The sequence below is a fragment of the Diadema antillarum genome, unplaced genomic scaffold (assembly GCF_040938485.1).
Source record: "Diadema antillarum isolate AM-2024a unplaced genomic scaffold, OU_Dant_1.0 scf00000011, whole genome shotgun sequence".
NCBI lineage: Eukaryota > Metazoa > Echinodermata > Echinoidea > Diadematoida > Diadematidae > Diadema > Diadema antillarum.
In genome coordinates this window covers 400,607-421,606 of record NW_027270900.1, presented here as the reverse complement: position 1 = coordinate 421,606, position 21,000 = coordinate 400,607, and the positions used below count along the sequence as shown (strand labels likewise).

The 21,000-nt window shown below is 36.0% G+C and overlaps 1 pseudogene; it reads right to left on the bottom strand.

Moving 5' to 3' along the window:
• Nucleotides 1-2,458: 2,458 nt before the first annotated feature.
• Nucleotides 2,459-21,000, bottom strand: part of LOC139720444 (plexin-A4-like) — a 61,141-nt pseudogene continuing 42,599 nt past the window's right edge.

Below are 21,000 nucleotides of genomic sequence, written 5' to 3'. Positions count from 1 at the left end.
TATTTTGGGTTCACATTTCTCCCAAGCAATTCTCCTTTTATGCCATCGTTTCGTAATTCAGACTGTATTCGTACTGAAAAACTAAAACACACACACACACACACACACACACACACACACACGATTTTACATCTGCACTGCCTTGATCTTTCAATATATTAAACAAAAATATTATCCAACTTTGCCGCAAATATCCTGTCCAACCCCCACTCACTATGTTCCTAACAATACAAATATGATATGTATATATTGGAATGCTTTCCACACTATTTTTTTTTTTTTTTACGACAGCAAACAGATTGATTTTGGATTCTTTAGTGGAGACGCATGAACTCTAATAACACCATCTTTTTTCTCTGCACACAGCCCAGAACAATCAGATACGTTTTTCATGCAACAAGCTACGTGTAATGCAAGCTGGCTGAAGTTGAGCAATGAACATCATTTGAAATATATGTATACTGGCTAGAGGGCGTGTCAGAAATGTTGTTCATTATCACAAACTGAATTTCACCACATTACAAGCAAACATTATGTAAACATGTTCATAGATTCACGCTGGGCATTTACTGCAAACACCCAGGCAAAGAAGTCAAAATATAATGTTTATATAAGCCTGTAAAGATATAAAATATATCATAATATGCAAGCAGTAGGCCTACTCTCTACCTTGTAGCAGTGTCACACAAGCTGCAATAATGAGGAAAAATAAATTGGACGATGAGAGAAAAAAATCTTCTCTGAAGCTTTTGCTCATGAAAATCAGTCACACATAAGGAGATACGAAATCTTCATTGTTTTTACACAGTCACCATGTACGGAATGCTTGCAGCTATCTTCCAATGACAAACATGAATGAACAGTACCGTACGTTTTGTGCATTACAGTCAATGTCTACATCTTCAGAAGTCATGTGGCAAAGAGCAGAAGAGAAATATACACAGAAGGATCAGAACAAACCATAAACTAAGCAATACCAAAGAGCCAAAAAGCACGATGGAACTACTGTCCACTATGTCACAGCATTGCATAAGCAATAGTATTCTCATGATAAAAATGCATACACCAATTATTTCAACTACAAACATGGCAAGGGCATACCTGTCAGATCACTACCTGAAGAAATACTTGTGCCAGAATTTAATATCAATTTTCTGGTATAGCAACCATCATTTTTCATATAATGCTTAGGTGTTCCTTCCTGGAGTTTTTGATAATGCCTTTTGATCTACTGAATAAAATCTAGATTTAACTTCATATGACATAAAGAAAATATCATATACTTCCGAAGCTGTGTAATATGGACATATATTTGAACATTATCTTTGCCTTTATATGAAAAAGGAATGAAGAAACATGAAGGTGGGTTAGGCACATGACCATTAATAAGTAAAAAGTTAGCAAAGTATTTGCATTGCAATAAAGTACTGAAGGCAAGTAAGTCATAATTATTTTCAAATAGTACTTCCTTTTTTTCACCACACTGTGGTGCAAGTACACTTTACAGCATCATACATGTACCACAGCACTAAACCATATCCACCCCACCAATAACATTTTGCACAAGGAATATTACACAAAATTGTTCCAGACTTTCCAGAAATATTTCTTTTTTTTCCCCCCAATGTAAAAATGTATATAGAGACTTTAAAAAAAACCACCTCTGATAAAAACTATTTATTTACACATGAATTTAGCATTAATAGCATAGTACAAGATTAAAGACAATTTAAAAAGAATACTATGAGGAATGTCATAGTCATTGGATTTGTCATGTTCCTTTGGCAACAGCAAGGTAGCAACCAATCCGCAGTGCTCATTTTGCACATCTATTGTCATTTAGTATTAGAACTTGAACCAAACTTTTTTGAAACATGGAACTGAGCCCCTCATGGATCACGTACTTCACTGAATTAGTCAACTTTCTGAAAGTCTATCTTAACACGCCAGGTTAACTATAAATCATATTCTGTGTGTGTGTATGTGACACAACTCTGGTTATCAAATCTACTCGAAAGTATATACATGTACCATTAAAATCTGTCATAATTCACACTACATTGGACAAATACTGTATCTCCAAAGAAAGTATTTATGATCTTTGTCTAAGTCAATACTATGATGTAAAGAATGATATGTTTCACAAACGCAAACCACATCAGATTTTTGTCAATCAGGCGAATTTACAGTGAAGAACATATAAATCTTTTTACCTCTGATTACACAGCATCATCATCTGATAGTAAATGTTTATAATAATATCTCCATCTTAAAATATGTCTGGCACATAAAACATGTTAAAACAAAACTAAGTCGGAATGTCTTCTAAATACAAACTGTACGTATGTATTAAGATTCATTTCATGAGAAAAATGTACAAATCAAGCAGAATACTGGTCCAGAAATGGTATGATTACGATTACATGCCACTGATCCACAAGAACTCCTAATAATCAAAGCCTCCTTGTCAGAAATCATTACTTTCATTCCATCATGACGGTTTGAAATTCTTTGCAAGGTGTTGCCCAAAGTTTGTCCGGTGCGAATTATGGCATCAGTTCTGTGATGGAATCAAGCTGAGGAAGGGATAAGAATGGGAAAGACAATGTTACCAGTAATCTGCATCTACCAAAAAATTTGAATTTGGATCCTATGCTTTAATAACAAACAGCTTCCACCATCCATTTGCTGTCCTCCCCCCTAAAAAAAAAGATAAATATATACATATACATATACATATACATATACATACATACATACATGCATACATACATACACGTATGCAAGCGTATGCCTCATGTTACCATAGATGTAATGAAAAGTGTATACTTCCAATGGTTAACTTGTACAGTACATGTATTGTAGTTTTGTAAGCTATGTATTAATGTATTGTAGTAACATAACGTTAGTAAGTGAGGGGACTGCACAATACAAGTTCGCTTTTTCTTGGCAGCCCCTAAATTTTCATTTCTACCAAGTCCTCAATGAAACAAGATGTATTATAATTATGTTACAAGATATGTTATCATGTGACGTTTGTATTACACGTATATTGATTGGAAATGAAAATAAAAACATGAATGAATGAATATATATTTGAATTACATTTATATACACACACACATATACATATACACATATTATGTAGAGTATGGTCATTTTGTTCAAAGGGGGTAATAGAAAGAAAGAAAAAAATAATATAGAATTCCCAAATGGTCTTAGTACATCTTACACCTCCTAAACAGACAAAATACAATGCATTCTGTTCAGTCTCCCCTGACATTGACTTTGCATGGAGAAATCTGTTTATCAGAATTGCTGTAGAAATGTCATCACCCTTAAAATCACTCTAAGTGATCATTGTTATGAAAAATTGTTGTCATGTCATACACACACACCCCCCAAAAAAAGAAAAAAAAATGACAAAAAACAAAAAACTTAAAAACGACATGCGTACATAAGATGCAAATGAGTGAATTATTATGCACCTCCACCATGGCCCTCAGTATACATGCGTAGGTTAATATTACCTGCTAGAAATATCCATAGTGTCTGGTCAATTTTTGAGCTACTTGTCATTTAACAGTAATGCATGAAACTGATAACAATAGATGATATACATAGTATAATTCAGGCTCATAACTAGGATTTCATGGGAGAGTTCAGAATCAGAAAAAAAAAAGTGGATCTGTCGGTTCAGGTTTAAATTGCCTTATGCACTACTATACTTTCCTTTATATCAAATTACAAGATTCCTGCTATTTATGTGTGTAAATATGAAAAACAATGGGCTGCTTAAAGTACAATAGATGTTCACTGAAATTTTAAGAATCAGTGTTTATAGTATAAATCACATATGACACATTTAAAGAAATCAACACACCATACAATGGAAGAAATCATAAGATCACATTAGCACAAAACAAAGAAAATGTGAGGTGGAGCATCAGGTAAAATGTATTATCGTTTTGACTCAAATCCAGGGCTTGTTTCAATTTCAATACTGTAAAGAGTCGCATATCAAAATCAGGGGATGTTCCATAAAGCTGACGGGCAGATACATTGCATTTGGGGTTAATGTCATTCCTAAAGCAGAGAGGCTTTCATATGTGACCCTGCATCACAAAACCACACAAAAAGTCGCCAGACATGAATCTTTAGTTAGGGGCAGATTCAGAAAGAGCACACTCTAACCTTTAAAACGATGCATAATTCAAAACAAATGGACTCTCCTAACCTATCTAAATATTGGAAAGAAAGCACACACTCTGGAAAAGAGTGAACTGAGAAAAGAAGCTCTGAACTGCAGGGTCTATTCAAGCGCTTAATCTTTACCAAGCCATGCTAGCTGTGCGATGAATGAGACAAAAAGCAGGATGTAACCCACTGTAGCAACAACAATTAGGTATAATCAGATTAAGCTGAAATTGAGCATGCTCTATTAATACATTTCTGTCCATGATTAATGCCAACTTTAAAAGCAGTAGCATTGTCTTTTCAAAAGTAATTGGAGTTGAAAGTGAAAACACCTGATGACACTACATGTACTCCACAAAAAAAAGGGTTGTAGAAAACTGCTGAAAACACACTTTCCCATTCATCTTATGATCCCAAATCTAAGAATAATGTAGACAAACAACAGCTCTTTCAGAAAATATGAAAAACTAAAGATTGACTCGGTTGATCTGTTTCACCTGTTTTGAGCCCTCACATAAAATCTAGGGGTGCGACTTTTTGTTGGTTTTGTGATGCATGGTCACATATTCTCTTGCACGGATATCAAAGTTAAATATGAAAGTGTAGAACATGTTAACATAATGTGACACATACATATCAAGATGTACTTGAGCTGCAAAGCTTTCCAAAACTGGCAAATTAGAAGACAGGTGAATGTATGTGTTATACATTCACAGAGACACATATCAAATTTAAATATCTAAAACAAAGATGAAGTTATTAGTTACTTTTATTAAAATCACTTTCTCTTGTAGTTTCAAAGGCATGACAAGGGGGAATTTTGACCAAATTTGATATTATTTCCCAGCACCTCCAACCTACACAATCATCCAGAAGGCTTGTTATTTGAAGTACTATAAAAAGCAATGACACATTAAAAAAAAAAACATTGATGGGATACTCTTGGAACAACAACAAATATTGCTGTGATAATTGAGTTAGCAATGGTTAGCAAAGTTAGAGATGGCAGAGTTATGGTGATAAAAGGGTGCTTCATAATCACTATCACAACAAAGGCTAAAATGCAAATAATATTACCAAGAACTACTTTTTGATACCTCTGAATTGTTATTCTAGGCAGAGATTGCATGAATGAATGAGACGAGGTAAACCCAAATCCCAAGATTGCTTCACGTGCAGCCACTCACTAGTTCAGCTGTGTCGTTACAGGTGAATTCATACAGCTGCTTCAGGGTCCCAACTCGGCTGAACAGACCGGCGAATTCCTGACGGTTAGATTTAGGTGAAATAAATAATTTCCTTTAACTTAACTGCTCGGTCCTCTCAAGACAGTACTCAGGGGCGGATCCAGGAATTCTGTAAAGGGGGGGGGGGGGGGGGGGGCGTGACTAATATTTCTAGCGCCACTTCAGGGTTTCATTTCATTGTTTTTCTTTTTATTTCTTTTGTTTTTTCCGAAAATTAAAGGGGGGGCGTGCGTCGGTTGCGCCCCCCTCTGGATCCGCCACTGGTACTTCTAGTTAGAGGTGACTTCTGCAAAAAAGATTATTGTAGACGTCCTGAAACTAGTAATCAATGAATAGGAAGTTCTTGACACCATATTTGTGCTTTAGTGCGGCATGTCTCTCCTACCAATTTATAATGAGTGTTTTATAAAATAATACTATAGAATCTTATTTGAGGCTGCTGCTGTATGTGTATCATTCGTTTGCTCGCAGAATATTCAAAAGCCTCTACATTGCTAAACTTTGATAACAGAATCTTGAATTGCCATCAGATTTCAGAAGAATGAAGGCCCTGTTTTTTTTTCTTTCTCTCTCAAATTGGCATATTTCCAAATCTAAAAATTCTTCCTGATAACGTGTATACTTTATCATACCTTAGGCTACAAAAAGGGTGCGCAATGATAACTGCAATACCAACTTACATGAGGTAGTAACATTTTTTGGGATTGACAATCAAGGTAACAAACTATTATCAGCTGCCACATGCATGGCTTTAAGAAATTGAGGTTGATACATAGCTCACTAAAGTCAATACATGAACTGACCCCCCAAATAAAAAAAAAGAATAAATAAATAATTGAAAATGCAGCTGCCAGGTCAACCAAGTAAGTATAAAGCTACATGCCTGTCCAATCCTGTCATACTCCACATGCATTTCCCTGTCTGTTGGGGTAAACCGGCTGGCAATGTTCCGATAATACTCGCTGATGGTTTTGATGTAGCCAGGAAGATCTTTTACAAAGAGGACACGATTCAGGGAGGAATCCTGCAGTGTGGAATTAAAAGGGAATAATAAGGGTTTATCATCACAACCTTTGGAGAGTTTTGGTGATCAAAATATCCATGTTGACAAATCAGTGTCCAGACTTTGGGCAGACCAGTGATTGTACAGTAAACAAAAATACATTGGCATTGTGATTTGTCTGCAAATGGGCAATCAAAGCAAAAAATTCAGATGGCAAATAATCAAGCCTTCTCGACACTACAAACTATTAGTATGAGGTAGAGAGTATTCATTTATCAATGATACTTGAAGTATCATCAGTATGTAATTTAACCGATTGATTCTAATTTCTGATTACTTGCACTATTTGTTAAAACTCTACTTTCTCACTTTGGCATTATCATATCAATGTCATTTGAAATTTCAAAATTATTAATATGAAGCCAACACTCCTCAATCACATGAATTTGTTCGATATTTGCCCTTGATAAAATGTAATAATACTCATAAGGGATCATTTCAAACAAGCTTCTTGTTTGGATTTGATGATCTTATCATTTAACACATTGTGGGATTTTGATATTTGTAAACTGCTAACATTTGTAAATGTGCCTTCAAATTGGAAATGAATAGTTTTCCCTCATAATAACCAAGCACCGTTGCATAAGCTTTGCAGTCATGAGCAAAGTGGCATTTCCAAGGTTTGGAAAATTTTTGTAGTTGCAGTAACAATAATATTACAAGTAAAATGATAGAGAAGTGTACATCAGCTTCAACATTCCACATCAGTATTCAATGCCCAAGTTCAATGTTTATGTTCATACATGCATGGTCAAGAGAAAAAAAACAAAAACACAGACAAAGCGTTTCTCAGCAACAAATTCCATTTTCAGGACAAAATAAATGCAGTTTCAATCTTTCAGATGAGCCAACAAAACATCAGGTACATGTACTAAATCAACCTCATCTATAGACATATGTCTCATGTTATTTGCTGTTGGAGATTGGCTTTTTTCTTGGTCAACTGCATGAGTAGTGATCAGTGCATACCTCTTTCTTCTCAGGGATGACCTTCTTGAAGGCGTTGTCCAGCATGTTGGCCAGGACCGAGACACTCTGGTCAGCACAACGAGACTGGCGCATGTCAAACACGTAGGAGGGATGGGTCAAGGTGGTCACCCAGTAGTGTAGAGGAAGACTTTTAGTGATAGATTTGACAAAAAGATAAGAATATAATAGTGACAATGAACAATCCACTACAACGTATTGGTCAGCACAGCATAACCAAAGCATGTTCACACATACCAAAAGATATTTTTCTCTAGAACAGTGATAGCAGTGTGTGAATCAATTAGTGGTGTGGAACACTTCAAAAGGAGAAAGAAACATGCATATGTATCCAGATACATTTGATCTATCAAAAGAAAGAATAACATTCACTTTTTCTTCCATTTTTTTTTCAAAGTCAAGACAGAAGGAAACTCAAAATTTCACATTTCAACATGATGATGTGATTTGTCCCCCTGAAACTGCTTTAACAGATAAACACATGTAGAAGTAGATTCCTAGCCATAAACTTACTGTAAATTCTAATACTATCAAATAGTAAAATGCTAAAATGATCAAAATTTCATTTAAATAGAAACTTTGAAAAAAGATCATGAACTCAATTAAAATTCACAGTTTGCTGAAACACTTATACTGCAGAGAGTCACATAGTCTATTCAATGAGATGCCTTGGCCTTGTATACTATCCTAGGCTATTTTTCTATACATAAAAATACATCATAATGACATTGTTTTCTTTGCAAATTATTCAGCAATTCTAAATTCTCACCTGTTGCTCTTCCAAGCCTCAGCACATTCTCCAATTTTCTCATTCCCACCACAATGCTGACCAGCCATCTCGTCAAAGAAGTCAAACAGGTATTTGATAGTGACCGGCGTCTCCTCAGGTTTATTCAAGATGGTGGAAAGGAAGTTGTTCAAGAAGTGCTCGATTGTTTTCTGTACCAAAATCATGTAATAGCCAGTTAGATCTCTAATTTAGTATTGATAGTGAATAAGGGCATGACCAAGAAAAACAAAACAAAATGAAAACAAACACACACACACAAAGAATGTCATTTATATATCTATTTCATTTTTCAGATTCTGATCAAATTTCAAGCAAGGCAGTACATAAAACTGTTCTGTAGTAATGAAGTACACTGTATACAATGACAGTTAAAAGATCTAATGTGTGTATACTTTACGCATTAAATAACATGACATTTTCTTACAACATTACTGTGTATGAATGTTTCGAAAATAAAGCTATCAAGAGATTTTTGATAAGTATTAAAAACAGAAAATTGCACAGAAATATCCCTTAGACAACGATATTAACATTTACAAGTGTACCTTAATATGAAAACAGCTTAGCATTTACTTTAATATCAAAACAGCTTTATTTGATAATGTAATTCATAGAAATAAGGAGTGATTAAGTTGGTTTTAATATTAGTAAGTACTGAGACCAGGGGACATTTCCCATCATATGTACCTTGGTAACCAAGAGATGGGGAGCAGAGAACTCCTTGTCCAGCTTGGTCCTGGACTGAGGGGCATCTGTGTTCATCTGCTCCTCTGGAACCTTACAAAAGACAATCAACAAATCTGAAGTTTTATTCCAGCCCTATCACCAAAACAAAACATTAAAATTCAGGACTATTGTATTCTATCTAGTGTCATAAGGTATCTATCTAGATATAAAATGATCTTCACATCAAAAATTTACACATTATGCAGTACAATGTATGAGCCGGATGAGGGCTCCAGACACCATGTAACATTTCTATACTTCATTTAATACTAGATCAATGTAGTATGTTGTATTAATGGTCTCCAATAGCAGGGCTCCAGTCTGGTGGCTTGTTTGGGACACTCAAAATTTGAAATTTTAGTGGCCAAAAAAAGGAAACATAAAAAAAAGCAATTTGAATCTCAGTTGCCCCAGTGGGCAACATACAGTTAATCTCCCAGGCTATTTGGTGGCCCAGCATCAATCTTCAGTGACTCCTGGTCGTCCACGCCACCACTTAAAGCCCAGCTATACCTATAATATACATAGATGCTAATATTAATTTGAAAACAAACTAACACCTCTTGCAATGTATAGGTCAGCAAGATACTCAAATGATAATGATGAGTTAAAGTTTTATCATTTGCCACTTTTATATGCATTTATTACATTTTAAAACATTTAATTTCTTTCCCTTTATCCTCGTCATCTCATCATTTTCTTCAATAAAATAATTCATTATTGCAGTTGACATTATTGGTATACAGAATCACTTACTAGATGCCACAAGCGATAGCCTCCTTCACGTGTCTGAATCTTGGTGTAGTCTCTAATCCTCGCATCATTTTGTCCCTGGCCATCATCTTAGGATAAAGAAAACAGAAAAGTTAATATCCTCACCACCTCCTCCCTTCTTTCCTTGGCAAATAAAGCTTACTTCAAAGCCTAATAAAGTTGACTGTCTTCAAATTTCTAAGTTTGACACCTCTCACATTCTGACAAATTGTAAGCTTTGCAATGATACCTAATACATCAAACTACAGAAATACACAGAAGTCACTCTATGAAATTGACATTTAACATGTTTTTTTTTTTTATATCAGCCTTCAAGTTTAGATGCAGTAGATTTTGCTGAATACAAAGCATTCAAACATGATATTGTATGTCAAATATTCAATTTTCTTCAGGGGCGGATCCAGGAATTCCGTAAAGGGAAGACGCCATTACAAAATTAAAGGGGGGGGGGGGGGTGCATGCACATGCGCATATATGTACATGTACTGTGTCCTGTGAACCAGAACATGTACATGTATGCATGCATGTTACATTTTTGTAGGGTCAGAGTGACATTTTAATAGCATCTTGTAAAATTTGTTAATAGCAACAGACTCACAAAATTCGACAAAATTAAAAAAACAAAAAACAAACTTAAAAAAAAAAAAAGATATTGCATAATATACAGTACCGGTAAATTTATCAGCATGAATGTTACAGTTGTATGTAATATTTTATAAGGCTAAAACTCACAGATATGAAACATGAGGGTATCCACTGACACTGGCTGGTAGTTTCCACTCCGGTTTTCAATGGAAGCAACTTTCTCAATCAATGCCACACGGTTGTTATCAGTAACCTACCATAGATGGGAACAACATACAGTCTATTGTTTTCTTTCAATCAACACATACAACAGTGTAACTAAACTTCATTCAAGTACATAATGTATGTTGCCAAGGAATCAATGTATAAGTTACCACTTGATTGAAATTCATGAATATAATAACTAAAACTATGGCACATAAAATTAAGCAAATATATTTTACGGTGAAAAATTTGAGCAAATGTTCTAACCTATTTCACTTTCTGTCCATTAAAATTGAAGTGCTGGTAATTTGCAGACTTAATCACTTTTAAGAGCAGTGCCAAAAAAAAAAGAGTATGGGAGGATGATATGAGTTGAGTACTATACAGTGTGATGTAATTCAGATACATTAACCCATTGAGGACAGGCTGATTTTACTACAACATGCATTTCCCATAGACACTTGCCTGAGTATACTGTGCCTGAGCATACTGTTGCTACAACATTAATTTCCAATAGACACTTGCTTGAGTATACTCACGACTCTTCCTCAATGGGTTTAAGGATGATTATAAAAATGTTCTTTCCTTCCAGACAGATCATTTTCAAAGTATAATCCAATCTCATACTAGTACTTGATTTTATAAAGGTCTTTGAAGGTGATAATCTAAGCTAGGCATCTACTAGAGACTTGCCTGAGTTCAGCAGGAGGTATTTAAGATATATCATTGTCCCTTTGTGGATACTTTCAAAACAACTTTGACATTGTAAATAGAGTGCATCTGACATGCAAATGGCTTATGACTATGGCTGTTCAGATGAAATATTCATGTTTACACTTGATCTGTCACTATGAAAGCTTACAAAATTGACCAACATACATCTTTCCTCCACTGTATAGTAAAGAAATAATGACAAATCTTACGTTCAAATGCAAACATTTTTTAGTAAATCAGTATTATACATTGGTAAACACAGCAAAGTGCGCTGGAGTTTAGGCATTCAAACACTACAGGCTTCCATAAATGGACATGAAGGGTCAATTCAAGATGCTATTGGAACACACTTCAGAAAAGAAGAGAAGTTTCAAGTGTCACGCCGTTCCATACGAGAACCTGGTGGCCTGTTTATCAAGTCTATGTGGATTTCAAAATTCAGAATGGAACAGGTTTATCATTTAGATTTAGACCTTTCAGTCATATTTCAGTCATAACTGACTTCAAAACATTTTGTAATTTTTCTGGGGTTTTGTGTATGTATAATCAACCTTGAGATATACAAACATATGATTATACAAATATATTCCAAGTGTTTATAATACGGTATGTGATAACATACCCCCATGGTCTCTATAGTGTTGACCTGGACAGGCTTGCTGCTGTCAGCCGGGGTGTTGAAATCGTCTTGGTCCCTCAAAAGTCTCTGCTCTCCTCCTGGATGGTACCACACTTTAAGCAAAATAGGGAAAAGAACACATGTTAAAATGACTATTTAGAGCTATTAAAAACACAAACTGTAGCTGTTTGTTACACTCTCATTGAGTTTAACATACATTTAGTCACTTGTGCTTGGGCATAACAAATATGGTCACAATGGATTTTACATATATTTGGAGAGCCAGCAAGTCAGTATTAAGTGTGTTTTTAACATCAAGCCTGTACTTCCAAGCACAAAAAAAGTTCATGATTCTATAAAAGTGGGATTTTTTGCACATTTCGCACAACCAGAAGGCACGTTGCTCAAAGGAAAGGCATGCCAATCTTTTTGCCTGCCATACTTTCCAGTAATTAATAACCGTATTCCACAGGATGAGAAACACACTAAATCATTCTTACCTAGTCATGCGTTAAAAATTACTTGTGTGAAAATATAGCTGAAACAAACTGGCTGTACGACATTACATACTCAAATCCATCTCATGGGCTCTCTTCTGATTGACAACGTGCCGCCTCCGGTACGCCGCATCAAGGATCTTTTGCTTGGCTTGGGTGATACTGTCAACATCCAGGACCTTGACATAATACTCGTGTTTCCCGCTGCTGCCCACCACAGATAGATTCTGAATGAAAGAAGAGATTAATTTAAAGGTCCTGTTTACCTTTGGGAGCAGAGATTTTAAAAATGATATCACTTTTGATGCATATGTGTAGGTCAGTTGTGTATCACAAAACATCATACCTTATACAATTTTTGCAACAAAGCCTAAAATATAAAGAGACATCACTATTTTTCTCATTACACCATAACTGTAGACGGTTTAGTTTGGAAACATTTTTATTATATCTATTGTTCACATTTTGTATATGTAGCAATATCTAACATTGATTATACTGTTTCAAATTTTTACATTGGTTGCTTCTATCCCTAACTCACATTTTTGAACTATTTTGAAGCAGTAATGCTGGGTTTTTGTTCCATCTGCAAATGGTAAATAATGGATTTAAAGCTTGGTCAATGTCAATAATGTCAATAAAAGAAAACAAAATGAAATAGGCCAACTGTTCTTGAGGAGGTTGTAGGGATGGGTATTACACAGGGCTGAATTATTCATGTGAAAGTTACAGATGCTTCAAGAGGTATAAAGTAACATTGATAGAATCAGGTGAGAAGAAATTGTTGCCTGAATGGCATGGTGTTATGATGGAAAACGTCAATATTTCCAACACAGTCAGACGACTGTAATCACTAGAGGAGAGGAATACTCCTTATCTGAGAGAAGAAAATCTAAAGTATACACGAAATCGTTACAAACCAGAATATGGCCAACCTAAAAGAACATGAGGCAGTACTATAAGCAGTTGACAATACAATTTTCAGTCCTCCCTACCTATCATATCTAAATATTAAATTCTTCTAAAATGAACAAATCTACCACAAGTGTTTCTTTCACACAGGTAATTTGCTTTTGTTATCCTAAAGGTAAATGCTGATTATTTCCATATCCATATTTCAAAATGATGAAAAGCTGTTATAAGTAGTTATACATATAACAACTATTTCTGTAGCCTGGCTGACCATAGTATATCTTATACTGGCTTTCCTGCTGAGCAACCTTCTCGAATATCTTGCAGTCACCACTGTAGCAGTCAAAGGTTTAAAGCTTTCAATCTGGCTTGTCTGGCATTACTGCTACACCTCACTCATGCAAAAGAGTCAGCAACAATTATGGACAGACAATTGTCCGTTCCTACCACTTCCTGGAATTCCACATCCTCCTCCAGGAGACAGTCAAAGTTGAGGGAGAAGTATGACTGCCCGGTGACGATGTCTACCGGTCCTTTCTCACACTGGATCTTGATGGACTGGTACAGCAAGTACAGAGACTGGGCAACGTGTTTCTACAAACATGAAAAATTATGATGGAACGATCTGATTAGAATGACTTTAATGGGGTGCACAGCTCAGGAAAAGATACAAATAAATGCAGCAGTGAAAATGATAATTGTATTTTTTTTTTAATGTATTGCATAACCTGAGTGACTTTATAATTAATATTTCAGCAAAGAGAAAATATGAGTTTAAATTGATGCTTGGCGCCCCCCCCCCCCCCCCTTTAATTTTGTAAAGGCACCCCCTCTTCACGGAATTCCTGGATCTGCCCCTGAAAGTGTACAACAAATTTAGAATGATCATTTCAAATCCACTGATGCTTTGATTAGAAAAGATGCATGCAAATCTGAAAGTCATTAAAAAATGGAGAGATGATTGACACCAACCTTCAAGAAGCCAAACATGCAGAGAGAAAGCCAATTTGACAAGAGCTTCTCCAAAATAGTCTCAGTCCTGTTTGATGCACAGAAATGATGAGAGAAAAAATAGGCAAGAAAAATTGTTGACTATGAACATAAATGAGACAAGAGAAATGTCACCAGTACCAGAAAAGTTATGAATTTGCTGTTGTCCAGCATCTAGTCATACCATGACACTCTTAACATAATTATCATTCTTTGACAGTTGTATCACTGCAAATAAAATGTAATATGTGCATACATTTCACATTGAAATTCTGTGTATGGAGAAGAAACATTGCAAGCCGAGACACAGAAATATATAGTGGAAGAGAATAGAGTACCAATGCTGGGGAGCTTACGACAGAACAAATGACATAACCAAGAGTTTAACCCGTTGAGGACTAGTCCTGAGCATACTTGTGCAGGTGTCCATGGGAAATGCATGTTGTAGCAAAATCAGTCCGTCCTCAACAGATTAAAGTATGGAACTGGTGCAACAGTACTGAATTAATCGGCATAATCCAACTCAATGAATGGAGCAGCATTAGAATATGTTACAGAAGTTTGTACCACACTTAGAGCTACCAGTAAAGCCATGACACAAAAAAAAAGCCTGTTGATGAATACTAAAGGATATATATACAGTATCCCTGATGAAATTATGTGCATAGTTTCCATAATCACAAAACATAGCATAACCATTCATTAGCTTTATAATACCAAACAGACCAAGCCAATTTCAGTTGAATTTCCAATACAGATGAGCTTCTACTCTAAGAAGCAGGTTTGTTCATCAGCTGAGCATAATTGTGCACAAGTCATACCTTCTGAAAAGTGACCTCATGTTACCAGTATCGGCACTGTCTGCAATTTTCTCCTCAAGAAGAGTCAGCAAAATCCTGGCATTTAGAGGTGAGAGATAAATTAGAAAATTAGATATTTGCAGTAATTTTGTGATCATGGGTATAAAGTAAGATGGTAAATTTACAAAAATCGAAGTAAACTGTACTGACTTCATGGAAAATTTATAAAAACTAGGTTTCCTCGTGTCTATTTCAAGTCACACTTCATCAAGCACAAAGTGAAACTATGCAATCAACACGATAACACAGCGCATGCAAGACATGACTGCTTAAGCTCTGATATGGATGTACTATAAAATGTTTCAATTATATATTTTGGATACCAGCTTTAATAACAGTTATAATGTAGTGGGCAACCCATAAAGCCTAATAAAATTGATTACATTTTTAAAGTTGTTAGCACAGATTTCATACAAGAATTATGCAGACTACAAACTTTGAAATAATGTGATTATACTTTGTCCAACTTCATTTCCACAGCCTTCAATTGACCGTCATGGTAAGAAAGCTGACAACCAAATGAATTATGGTTTTCAAAACTTAACAGTTTTGGAGTTGGTGGGTCCTCTGTAACATCTACAAGGATTTTTCAATCTTGTGGCAAACTAGGAAACAAAGCATTTTTAATATGTTATTATGTTGTATGAATTCAAACGAACCGATTCAGCAAATCATATGCTCATTGCTACATTTTGCATGTTCTATATCACTGCCACCATGTAAAATGTGCTTCTTAAAGTCAGAATTAATTCTCTGTACTGATTACAACTCACTTTGTGAAGTATTCAAATTTTCCCTCTGACACAAGAATGACTGTGATTAGTGAGGCAATGTTGACTCTGAAACATGGAGATACAAAAAGTATGAGGCTGACGTTAATGTCACAATCTGAACAAATGAAATCAAAAGCACATTTATTCAGATAAACAAATCACTGGCATCAGTTAAGACCTTCAAATATTGTTCCCTTTTCTCTTTTCACTAACATATGCTGTGCTATGAAAGTGTCGTAAGGGAAAGATTACATCCATGTGTAAAAGTTAAATGGACATGTAAATACATACAATGTACATGAATATTCTGATAATATATTTCCATTCCTTCAAATATTTCCTGTAGGCAAAAATTACTGGTAGCTTACATCTAACACTAAAATAACCAGTTGATCTGTTTTTGTTTTGTTTTCTCTCTCTCTCTCTCTACAAACTGGCCGGTAAAGTACCATCATATACAAGGAAGCATAAATACATTACATGTGTATACAATGTACATGACAATGTACATTGGCTCCAGTGTGGAAAATAATTGGAGCATACAAAGCATATATTCAACAAGACCTGTCTGAAATATCATGCAAATGACTATACCCTATCCTTTTTTTTCACTGACATGTAACAACTACTTTATACATTGCACAGACTGATACATACAATACATACGAAGAAAAATATTCATATGGAAAAGCTAACCTGTCTCTGCGATGTGACCTCCTTTTGTCTTCTAGTTCATGGATGAAGTTGGTCAAGAAGTCTTTATTGCCGAGCTGCCTCGAGAACATTATCATGGCCCTCTCCAGATCAGCATCCAAATACTGCATTAGTAATAGAATTACAAAAAAAATTGCAAAATGCTCACTGTTTCATCCAGCGCTGCAGCTATTTCACCTCATTATATTTTTGTACATGGAACTACAACAAATTCTTGACAGAATTCGTGACTTGATGGCTATCTCAGCTGTGTTTGTTTGTTTGTATTTTTTTCATAGCAAAAATCAATGTATTCCATACAATAAAGTAAAAGTTTTACAAATAAAGCTCAATAAAAAATGGAGAAAATACAAAAGGAGGATAGCCCATTATCAGCAGTGACAATGATTGTCACTTCTTGGTCCTATTTCATTTTTTAAAAAAAATGTTAAGATAGCAACTCTTGCTAGAAGAGTACTGTAACTTCCAATAGCAACAGCCAATCAGGAAGCCCGATTCTTGTCATTACCATGACAATTGCCATTCCAGCAAGAGTTGCTATTATATATATTTTTTTTTCTTTTGGTTTGTTTTGTTTTGTTTTTGTTTTTTTAATGAAATGGGGCCCTGGCCTTCTATGAAGAGCAATGAAAGAGTCAGTAACCACAAGGGCAAAGTTATCTTTGAAGAGTTTTGAAAATGCATTTTTGTGACTTTATACGTGGCAGGAAGGACATCGAGCCCGGAGAAGAGCATGTTTCGTGTGTAGTCCTGGGTGTTGACAAAGGGAATGCCTAGACCTTTGACCTGTTCCTCTACTTCTGACATGTCAGCCTGGAGGTCATGGAATGCTGTTCAAAAGATGCATAGTAAAAAATATTAGGTCATTTTCACTCCAGAATACCTCTTTTAAATTATGAAAAATTATGCCATAAAGTTGCATGCTATTTCTTTTCTAAATGGCACAGTGTGAACCTCCACAGTTTTCTGAAAGAGGATTAATATAATACAAGAATTGCACATATGGCTATATCTTTAGTAGTAGTAGTAGTAGTAGTATCTTTACATAAGAGACCCGCGGGTCTAGTGCTCACCTGAGTATCGCAAGTTCACCTTTCACGCGGTCACTAATCTAAATTATTCACAGCTCTACCAAAATTTGACCAGGCATTCTCAAGTAGAAGATGAAAATGTACAATAAGGGCCAAATTTTTTCAGATTCCTTAATTTGGGGGGATTGGGGTCCCCTGGGGCCCTCTGGGTGGGGCATGGTGCCCATTTTGATAAATTGAGATCCTGACCCCCTAGGGATGCTACCTGCCAAGTTTGACGAAAATCCATTATGAGGTTTTCAGGAAGAAGATGAAAATGTACAATTCAGGCCCCCATTTGGACCTTCCCAACCACCCACCCCTGCCCCCCAAATGGGCCCCCCTGGATCTCCTATGAACAAACTTGAAACTACAGTCATTAATGAACTCACTCATAGTATTTCATCTTGGCTCTATAACTTCTAATTCTAGAGAAGATTTTAAAGATTCTTTCATTTTGGGAGTTTGGGCCCCCTGGGGGCCCCCTGGGTGGGGCATGGTGCCCATTTTAACAAATTGAGATCCTAATCCCTTAGGGATGCTACCTGCCAAGTTTGGTGAAAATAGGTAATGGGGTTCTCAAGAAGAAGATAAAAATGTACAATTTAGGCCCCATTAGGACCCCTCCTCACCCCCCTCCCCTGGGTCACAAGGGGGGCACCCCTGATTCTGCCATGAACAAACTTGAAACTACAGTCATCAATGTACTAACTCATAGTATTAACTTAGCTCTATCACTTCTGGTTCTAGAGAAGAAGATTTTTACAGATTCCTTAATTTTGGGGGGTTTGGGCCCCCCTAGGGGCCCCCTGGGTGGGGCACGGTGCCATCTTAACAAATTAAGTTCCTAACCCCCTAGGATGCTACCTGCCAAGTTTGGTGAAAATGGGTCATGGGGTTCTCAAGAAGAAGATGAAAATGTACAATTTAGGCCCCATTAGAACCCCTCCCCACCCCCCTCCCCTGGGTCCCAAGGGGGGCACCCCTGATTCTGCCATAAACAAACTTGAAACTACAGTCATCAATGTACTAACTCATTGTATTAACTTAGCGCTATCACTTCTGGTTCTAGAGAAGAAGATTTTTACAGATTCCTTAATTGGGGGGGTTTGGGCCCCCCTGGGGGCCCCCTGGGTGGGGCATGGTGCCCATTTTAACAAATTGAGTTCCTAACCCCCTAGGGATGCTACCTGCCAAGTTTGATGAAAATCGGTCTTGGGTTTTCAAGAAGAAGATGAAAATGTAAAAAGTTTACGCACGACGGACGACGGACGACGCACGACGGACGACGCACGACGCACGACGGACGCCGGACGAAGGGCGATCGCAATAGCTCACTTGAGCCTTTGGCTCAGGTGAGCTAATAAGCTACAAAATATCTACATGTACTCTTTGCAACATGTGTAGTAAGGTACTAGTAACACACATTTACACCAGAAAAAAAAATGATTAAAAAGACAAAAGTAGATACATAGACCAAAATAATGTAAGTTGCATGTGATGACTAGCACAAATATGATTCCAATCACAACCCTACCCCATCTTTGTCCCTCATCTTTACCTAGAAAATGTCAAAAACTAAAGGAAACATCTCCTAGTGTATATCCTGTAGACCATAGTTCATACAGGCCTGTACCAATGGTAAAATCTTGAAATAATAAGAAATATAATCAACATACAGCACTCTTGTTCTGTCATGTTCAGTCTAACTAATGACCCTACGACATGACCCTATGACATCACATCCAGAAAAAGAAATCAAATATTACAAAATCATAATTACCATATTAATTTCCCTTGCAGTATATTTGCACACAAAAAAAAAATCCATATCACCTAATTTAAACATAATCTTATCTGTACGAGTGCACCTTTGTCAAGGCAGTATATGAAGGGGACCTATTGGATCTTATGTTATATTGAAGAAACAAGTGACAAGATCTACCAATGACTGAAATTTTCCATACCAGCTTCGACTTTCTGTTGGATTTTCTTTTCAACCAACTCAAGTTCCTGCGCCTGCTTGTCCAAGTTCTCGTAACTCCTACGGTACAGTCCGAAGCCAACCAGCACCATCACAATGATGATCAGCACAGCACCGCCACAAGCACCACCGATGATGGCGCCCAAAGGTAAACCTGTTGGGTACTGCACATAGCCAACAGAAAAGCCAAGGTTGCCTTGACTCACCTGCAAAGTGACAACAGTAAGATGAGTCAAGCATGTTACATGAATAGGGAAATTATTTGTATTTGTGAAATGAGTGCAGATATGGATGTTTATTATTTGCTGTAGCTCACAATGAATGATATTGGTCCATGGTCCATCTTAACACAAGAGACCAAGTTCTTAGTACATTATAACATGCCAACTTACAGTACTTACATGTAACCAATGTCCATTAAATGTTCATTTGTGTCTTGTGATCATGGTAATTTCATACCTAACCACATTTGGGGTTAAATCTTTAATGTCTCTTATGCTTTCAGTCAATAGAGCAATGAAAGCATATTTTCACCTGCTATTGATATACTTATTCTAACAGCATATTCCCAACAGCATATACTTAACAACATTTGGGGTTAAATCTTCAATGTCTCTAAGGCTTTCAGTCAATACAGCAATCAAAGCATATTTCCACCAGCTATGAATATACAATTTTTAACAGCATATACCCACTTTTTATACCACCAAACAATTCTGTGTCTGTATGAATGTGCATGATATACATAACGATTAAGTAATAACAAGCAAGAGTTAGCAAATTCTTCGTATTTGTGTTAATTCAATAAGTTTGGTGCTTACAATTTTGTTAATTCAAAAATGTTAAAAGAAAATGCATCAAATAAATTCTGCAAAGCATTGTTCATTATACAATGGATTCTGGCAAAAAAAAATATATATATATTTCTACCGACTTCAAGAACAGATGATGCAAATTTCTTCAGGGGCATCAAAAGGAATAGTGTGCATGTGGTTACTATGGAATACAGTCTAAACTCATTTGACTATACCACATGGTTATAAAAAAAACAATATCATAATTTCCCTTATGCACACAATAGGCCTACCTACTGATCACAATATGTGTAAAATGTCAAGAAACATAGTGGACTCTACACAACTACAGAGGTTTTCTGTCCTTTAAAGAAACTGTATCTCTCATTGTTTTCTCCATTTCACAGAGAAATGTTACAAACTGCTTAGACATATTTCTAAGTTGAAATCTAAACCTAGATGTAAAATTATTTCTCCAACATGGACGCATTTGAATAAAA